We start from the raw sequence: 8,193 nt of genomic DNA, 5'->3' as shown, positions 1-8,193 counted from the left end.
CTTCAACCTCTCAACCGGCATTCCAGCGGAATGCTCTTCAAATCCAGCATGTAGCTCTCTGGCGGTTTCGAAGTTGTGTGATCCCCGTCGACAGAGTTGGCAGCCACGACCAGAAGATTCGACGCGAGATCGGTGGCGAAGGACATGATGATTGTATTTCTAATCTTTGTTTTAGGATCATGCGTGTAAAATGAGAGGATTTGGTAGTATCCACACCTCCCTCAGTTAATGCAACATGTCGGACCTTTGCGGCACTTTCCTTGTTAAAAAAGAAAATACACCAGTGATCTTAAATACAGTGTGTTTATATTGTGGAACACATGTCTAGAATTGAAAGACGTGGCGGTAGGACAATTGAAATACGGTAATCGGGGTTTTTAGGAGAAAATGGATTGTGCCCACAACCCATTAGAAAATTGTTTAACTGTGCACTGACAGTGAACTATTCCGATCCGACCGAGATGCATGTATTCAACGATTTATATACATGTCACATGGGATCACGATCGAGATGTCAGATCGATACCGATCGGCTTCAAATTAAGTACTCCTACTTAAACTTCCTGCGAAAAATAATACAGTGCTGTTAATTAGCCACGGAGGCTCAAATTTTAGTCGTCGGGCTCTACGTAGTACTCTAATTAACTACACGAGTTGCACCACTAGCAATGTTCACAGAGCATGCAGATTGAGCTCGGCGTCCTCGTGGGGGACCATGGCGCTAGCAATGCTCGCCATCTCGAGCTTCTTCTTGTTCTCTGCCTATGCTTCCTCTGATGACTTCCTCCTGTGCCTCTCTAGGGCCATACCCGAGCAGCTCATCTTCATCCGGAGCTCGCCGTCGTTCGCATCGGTCCTGGCGTCATCTGTCCGAAACCCGAGGTTCCTCACGCCGGCCATGGTGAGGCCGCTCTGCATCGTCACGGCGATGAACGCATCCCACGTCCAGGCCGCCGTCGTCTGCGGCCGCCGCCACGGCGTGCGCCCAGGCCCGTCGATGGCCATGATCGAAGTGATCGATCGAACCAGGCCCCCGATTTACAGGGGCCCCCAAATTCTTGGAGCCCCGTACTTGTTTCCTATGTTATTTGCTCGTCCGGCCCAAGTCTAGCATGCCACGACCAATTCCCCAAAAGTTCCCGATCGACTCATGTCCCGATTCTTCCGTCCACGATCTTGTTCCGTTCCGCCCAGCCTGGTTCCCGTCGCGCACTCGCGACGACGTGTCCGATCCTTGCCGGTGTGCCCCCTCTCCCCTTTGTCGTTGAAGCCTGCCTTATGTCGATCGGATCGGTCAGATTCATCACACACACCAAGTCCTGAATACCCGTGAGAGGTTCACTCTTTTTTTTTTTGCGAATCTGAGAGGTTCACTCGTCATGGTCTCAAATCCCAAGGAATCACGAGCATTCATCGGTACAAGCCTACTGCCTGCAACTCGTGGACCTACCTAGCAAAGTAGTGTTCATGTTAAATTATTTTGTTAATTTATTAATTTGTGAAACATGTTAAATCATGAGAAAAAAAGTGTATATCTAGACTACGAGGGCCTTTCGTACAGGTCGGCGCGCGCGGAGGAGCCGTTCGCGGTGGTCGATCTCGCAGGCCTCCGCTCCGTTCGTGTCAAGCGGCGAACGGCCACCGCGTGGGTGGACTCCGGCGCAACACTCGGGGAGCTTTATTATGCCATCGCAAAGGTGAGCGGTCGTCTCGTATTCCCGGCGGGCCTGTGCCCGACGGTGGGCGTCGGCGGCCACCTCAGCGGTGGCGGCTTTGGCATGCTCCTGCGCAAGCACGGCCTTGCCACCGACCACGTCATGGACGCCACGCTGGTCGACGCTGTTGGCCCAGACCCGGCAGTATTTTCGCCGATCTAATACCAAACACAGCCCCTGCCGTCGAGTACTTTCCGACGACTGACGACGAAGTGATTTCCGACGAGACGTCACGCACGTACGATAGCCAGTACTTCCCGCCGTGAGGTACGACCCAGCTAGCCAAGCTCCTGCTTGATCGATCTTGTGATCTGCTAGCTAGTACTACTCACGCGCACAACACAAAAGCGATTAGCCACAGGTGCATATCGCACCTTGGTGTTTTTTCTTGTATTGATTCAACTCACGGTGTTGGTTACAGAGTACAAGGTAGGCCTCAGCTTTTATACACGCAGGTAATCAGCTAGTCCTACTTCATGTAGACTTCTAATCCTAACCGGAGACATACGTCCGAACCTACTCGTATATGAATTCTAGTCCTATACGGAGGTTACGTCCACGACTCCGTGCCGGTGTTGATCGTGCTTAATGCTAACAATCACCCCCCTAAGCACGACATGTATTTCACCTTGACCTGGATCCCACATTCGCCAGCTACTTCTCGCAGGCGTCATCTTTGGCATTGATTCTGCCGCTCCTCGTGGAACCCATGTCACCCACTTTACCTTTGTCGGCTTCTCCATGTCTTGACGCCGATCTTCCTTGTCCGCATCTTCCGTCTTCACCGGTTCCTTGATGAACAAACATTGCTTTATGTGCTTCATCTTCACCGGATTATTTACCGTCCGAAGTTCCTTCTTCGGATAGTAGTCTAACACGCGTCGCATGCGTGCTCTCATCGGTCGTAGTCGTCTCGTCTTCAGTGCAGTCGAAGATAGCACGACATACTCTTCTGCGCCCGACGTCGCACTTGTTTCTTCACTTGCGGATCCTCCAAGTCCTAGCTGAGGTTCCACGTGGCTCCCTTGCGACTCACAAATGTGATCTCCCCGAAGTACTTTCTCGTCGAGATTCACACGGACGTACATGCTGCAACTCATAGCAACACTAGCTAGATACTTGCCTGATGGACGATGCAAATCCGGCTGATTCTTTTGTCCATCATGCATCCACGTACGTGGAAACTCACCTGTAGCTAGATCGATTAGTTGTAGACATGCATAATGTGGCTGCTTATTTCTCGCTGGGATGTCAACTTCCATCCCTTCTGGTGCAACCTGAGCTGGGATTGCTCTCTCTTCTGGCCCGGTTAGAGCAGCAACATGGCTGTTCCAATCGTGCCTTTTTTCTGAGCTGGTGAGCCCTCCTTCTTCTGGACCTTCTGATGAAGCTCCTCCTAAGCTACGTACTGGTTTTTCAGGCAACACTTGTGCCCAATCTCCATACGAAGCTTCTTCTTCGCCTTCAGGTAAAGCTCCCGTCACTCCATGCGGCTCTCCTATTGACATGCCACTTCTTTCTGGTCCGTCACCAAGCGCCCCTCCTGGATCTTGGTCTCGTGGTATAGCTCCAGCCCGAGCTGGGATACTGCTCCCTTCAGGTCCGAAAGCCTCGAGGCCGCGCCTAGCACTTGCCCGAGCTGTGCTCCAGTGCAACTCTGCTGCTGGCCATCGGGACGATGTCCTGCTCCCTGGGCTCCCGCGCGGGATGTCTCTCGGCCGCGCCCCTGTCAAGCTCCCAGGCTGAGAGGTGCCAGCTCCTTCTGGCCGAGATGGCCTCCTACTGCTGCCGCTTCCTGGCCAAGCGTTGGACGCGCTCCCGTCCGCGCGTGGACTGGCCGCTGGCCACCAGGCGCCTGAACTTGGCGCGGTCGTAGGAGTCGACGAAGCTTCTGAACCTGTAACGTTTCCTTCCATACAAGTTCCTGTACCTCGATCATCTGCATGCTCAGAATTACTGTTATAGACAACAGTAAAAATCCCTTCTAGCTCCGTGGAGTCCCAGATCCATGACAAGTCTTCCTCGAAGACTACATCACACCCGACAATCACCTTGTTGGTCGAGGGATTGCACAGACGATACGCTTTCGAACCTTCTTCATAACCAGTCATGATCATTGGCGTACTCCGATCCGCCAAGTTTCTTTTATGGCCGGACACCGTCTTGACATGCGCCACACACCCGAAAGTGCGAAGATGATCAACCGAGGGCTTTCGTCCGTACCATGCTTCGTACGGACTCCACCAACCATACTCCTAGTTGGCGTCCTGTTCAGCAAGTAGACAGCCATGTTGACTGCCTCACCCCAGAACTTTCCTGGCAAGCCTTTGCTTTCCATCATGCTCCGTGCCATGGCCACCACTTTATGCTTCAATTCACCACCCCGATCTGTGCGTAGGGACTTTCTCTTCGCCCTTGCTTCGACTCCTCCAGCTTTCTTGATCTTCTCGAATGCTTTTAGACCTTGATCTTTACTCTTCAGCAACACAATCCACATGTATTGGCTGAGATCATCCACCACAAGCATGAAGTACTCATTGCCGGACGGGGTTGCGGGTGAAATTGGACTGCATATATCGCCATTAACGAGCTCCAAAGCTTCACTTGCCTCATCCGTGGTTTCACGTGAAAACGGGGCACTCCGTTGCTTCTCGACGACACCTTCATCGCATAGCTTTTCCACGTGATCCACATACGGTAGACCGTGATCCATCACAATCTCCGTAGCCGTTGATGAAGGAGGTAGCTCCTCCTCGTCCTTCTGCTCGCATACTTCGAGCATCAGCATCATCGGTCCATCATCTCCTTCCTGGGCGATGAGAGCCCTTTCCTTCGGCTTTGGTGGTTTCCGGCAATCAACCTTGAAGTGACCGAGCTTGCCGCAGTTATGACATCTTACTTCTTGATGTCAAACTTCCTCCTCGGTGAAGCATCGTCCTCGTCCTCCCCTACGATGTACTTTTTCGTTGGGCGAGAAGCTTCTTTATCACTTCTGCTGTCATATGCCTTATCGCCTTTCTCTTTGGCGGCCACCGCCTGCCACTGGGCACGGGTAAGCATAACGTGCTCATCCGGTACCACATCACCATAGGTGATCTTCATCCGCTCATCATGAGCCTTGAACCGTCCAACTAGATCATCCATCGTGAGAGTCTTGAGATCAACGCACTGCTCAATCGCCGAAACAACGGACAAGTAACGCGGCGACGCCGCGCGAAGGAAACGCCTTACAATCGAGATCTCCTCGAGTTTCTCGTCGAGCGCGCGAATCCCATTGACCAATGTAGCGACCCTCGAAGCGAAGGCGTCCACCGTCTCATCTTCTCCCATCTCCAGATTCTCATACTTCTTCTGCAAGGTTTGTAGGGCCGCCTCGCGGACGCGCTCGTGACCAAGATTTAGCGTCTTGATCGTCTCCCACGCCTCCTTTGCAGATTTCTTCGAGATCAGGTGCTGCTTCACGTCCATCGGCATCACCGAGCAGATGGCCGTGAGTGCCTGTCGGTCCTTGCGCTACTTCGGCGCGCCCTTCATGAACTCGTCGCCGCCTGGATCGACAGCCTCCCAGATTTCGTTGGACTCGAGCGCCCACATCATCGTGGTCGCCCACACCGTGTAGTTGTCACGGATGTACTGCGGATACTGCGTCGACACCGGCGCCGCGACGCCGGAATACTCGCCCACCTCTTTCGTCATGACCTCCCGTTACTAGGAGATCCTCCACGAGGCTTTGATACCAATTGTTGGCCCAGACCCGGCAGTATTTTCGCCGATCTAATACCAAACACAGCCCCTGCCGTCGAGTACTTTCCGACGACTAACGACGAAGTGATTTCCGATGAGACGTCACGCACGTACGATAGCCAGTACTTCCCGCCGTGAGGTACGACCCAGCTAGCCAAGCTCCTGCTTGATCGATCTTGTGATCTGCTAGCTAGTACTACTCACGCGCACAACACAAAAGCGATTAGCCACAGGTGCATATCGCACCTTGGTATTTTTTCTTGTATTGATTCAACTCACGGTGTTGGTTACAGAGTACAAGGTAGGCCTCAGCTTTTATACACGCAGGTAATCAGCTAGTTCTACTCCATGTACACTTCTAATCCTAACCTGGGCTCCCGCGCGGGATGTCTCTCGGCCGCGCCCCTGTCAAGCTCCCAGGCTGAGAGGTGCCAGCTCCTTCTGGCCGAGATGGCCTCCTACTGCTGCCGCTTCCTGGCCAAGCGTTGGACGCGCTCCCGTCCGCGCGTGGACTGGCCGCTGGCCACCAGGCGCCTGAACTTGGCGCGGTCGTAGGAGTCGACGAAGCTTCTGAACCTGTAACGTTTCCTTCCATACAAGTTCCTGTACCTCGATCATCTGCATGCTCAGAATTACTGTTATAGACAACAGTAAAAATCCCTTCTAGCTCCGTGGAGTCCCAGATCCGTGTTGATCGTGCTTAATGCTAACAGACGCCAAGGGGCGCGCGGATCCTGGACAGGAACGCCATGGGGCGGGACGTCTCTTCTGGGCCATCCGCGGCGGGGGCGTTGGCGGGAGCTTCGGGATCGTGCTGTCGTGGCAGGTGAAGCTCGTGGCCGTGCCGCCCACAGTGACGGTGTTCACAGTTGAAAGGTCCGTCCAGCAGGGCGCCGTCGATATCCTGGCCAAGTGGCAAGAGGTCTCCTCGGCTCTTCCCGACGACCTCACTAGTAGGAAAACCCTTATAGGTGAAGCTTAGTTCTGTGGCGCACCGTTTTGAATGCGCCACAGAAACTTATTTTGTGGCGCACCAGGCACGGTGCGCCACAGAAATAGCTTAATTTTGTGGCGCACGGTTGGGTAGTGCGCCACAGAAACTGTGTGGGGCCCACATCCTACCACCACCATTTATTACTGTAGGTATTTCGTGGCGCACATGTCGTGCTGCGCCACGAAATAACTCTTTCGTGGCGCACCGGGCTTGGTGCGCCACAGAAGTAGTTGATTCTGTGGCGCACCTTCTCCGGTGCGCCACAGAATTAAGGGACTTATATCATCTCGCCCGTGCCTCTCCCCCTCCTGTTCACCTCTCTCCCCTCCCGAGCCCCTCCCCTCTCCCCTCTCCTCCGTGGTCGCCTGGATCCGCCGCCGCCGCCTTCCTCCGTGGTCGCCTGGAGGATTACCCCCCTCTCCCCTCTCCCCTCTCCTCCGTGGTCGCCTGGATCCGCCGCCGCCGCCTTCCTCCGCGTGGTCGCCTGGATCCTCCATGGTCGTCGTCGCCGCCGTCGCCGCCGCCTTCCTCCGCGAGGGGCGCATGCCGCCGCGGTCCTCCCATCCCCGCCACCTGCAGCACAAGCTGCCCCTACGGCGAGGAGGGGCCGCCGCGAGGAGGGGACGCCGTCGCGGCAAGGTGGAGGATCCGCCGCCTCCTCCTCCTCCTCCTCCACCCCAGCTGCCGTCATCTTCAAGCTCGTCCTCCACCCCTGGCATCGGTGCTCTCTCTCCCCTCCCCTCCCATCCCTCTTAATTCCTCTCCCGCGTGAGCACAAGGTGCTCGACGAAATGCTGTTGTTGTGCTGTTGCTGTGCTCGACGAAATGATGTTGCTGTGCTGTTGCTGTGCTTGTAACCCTTGCAGCATGAAGCTCCAGCTGATGTTGTGCTGTTGCTGCTGTGATGTGCTTGTTGTTGGCTCATTGTGCTGATGTTGCTGTTGCTTATGATGTGTTATTGAAGCTTGGATGGAAGCCAACTAGAGTTGGGTACCCTAGCTTTGTTTTGAACTCAACTCAGTAGTGGTTCACTGGTGTGATTGCTTGTGCTGTGCTGTGACCTCATTAGCTCTTGCTACTGCCACTCGGTTGCATCTCATAGTTGGATAATTGGTGAAAATAGAGATATTCACATTAGGGAATCATGTAAATGAATGCCACCGTGGTATCCGATGTCTACGGGAGCTTCTATTCTTGTAGACGGTGTTGGGCCTCCAAGAGCGAGAGGTTTGTAGAACAGCAGCAAGTTTCCCTTAAGTGGATTACCCAAGGTTTATCGATCTCAGGGAGGAAGAGGTCAAAGATATCCCTCTCATGCAACCCTGCAACCACAAAGCAAGAAGTCTCTTGTGTCCCCAACACACCTAAGAGGTGCACTAGTTCGGCGAAGAGATAGTGAAATACAGGTGGTATGAATAAGTAGTAGCAACTGCACCAGAAAAGTGCTTTGCCCAGGACAGTAAACAAGCAGTAGTAACACAACAGTAGTAACGCAGCAGTAGTAACGCAGTAAAACAGTAAACAAGCAGCGATAGCAGTATTTAGGAACAAGGCCTAGGGAATAGACTTTCACTAGTGGACACTCTCAACATTGATCACATAACATAATAGATAAATGCATACTCTACACTCTTTTGTTGGATGATGAACACATTGCGTAGGATTACACGAACTCTCAATGCCGGAGTTAACAAGCTCCACAATAATGCTCATATTTTAGTAACCTTTAGTGTAAGATAG

General features: G+C 53.5%; 1 pseudogene; it reads left to right on the top strand.

Annotated features, from left to right (window-relative positions):
• Window positions 1-786: 786 nt before the first annotated feature.
• LOC124672918 lies at window positions 787-7,358 on the top strand (annotated as a pseudogene).
• Window positions 7,359-8,193: the final 835 nt, after the last annotated feature.

The sequence above is a fragment of the Lolium rigidum genome, chromosome 7 (genome assembly GCF_022539505.1).
Source record: "Lolium rigidum isolate FL_2022 chromosome 7, APGP_CSIRO_Lrig_0.1, whole genome shotgun sequence".
NCBI lineage: Eukaryota > Viridiplantae > Streptophyta > Magnoliopsida > Poales > Poaceae > Lolium > Lolium rigidum.
Note: the sequence above shows the minus strand (reverse complement) of the source record. Positions and strands in the feature narration are given on the sequence as shown.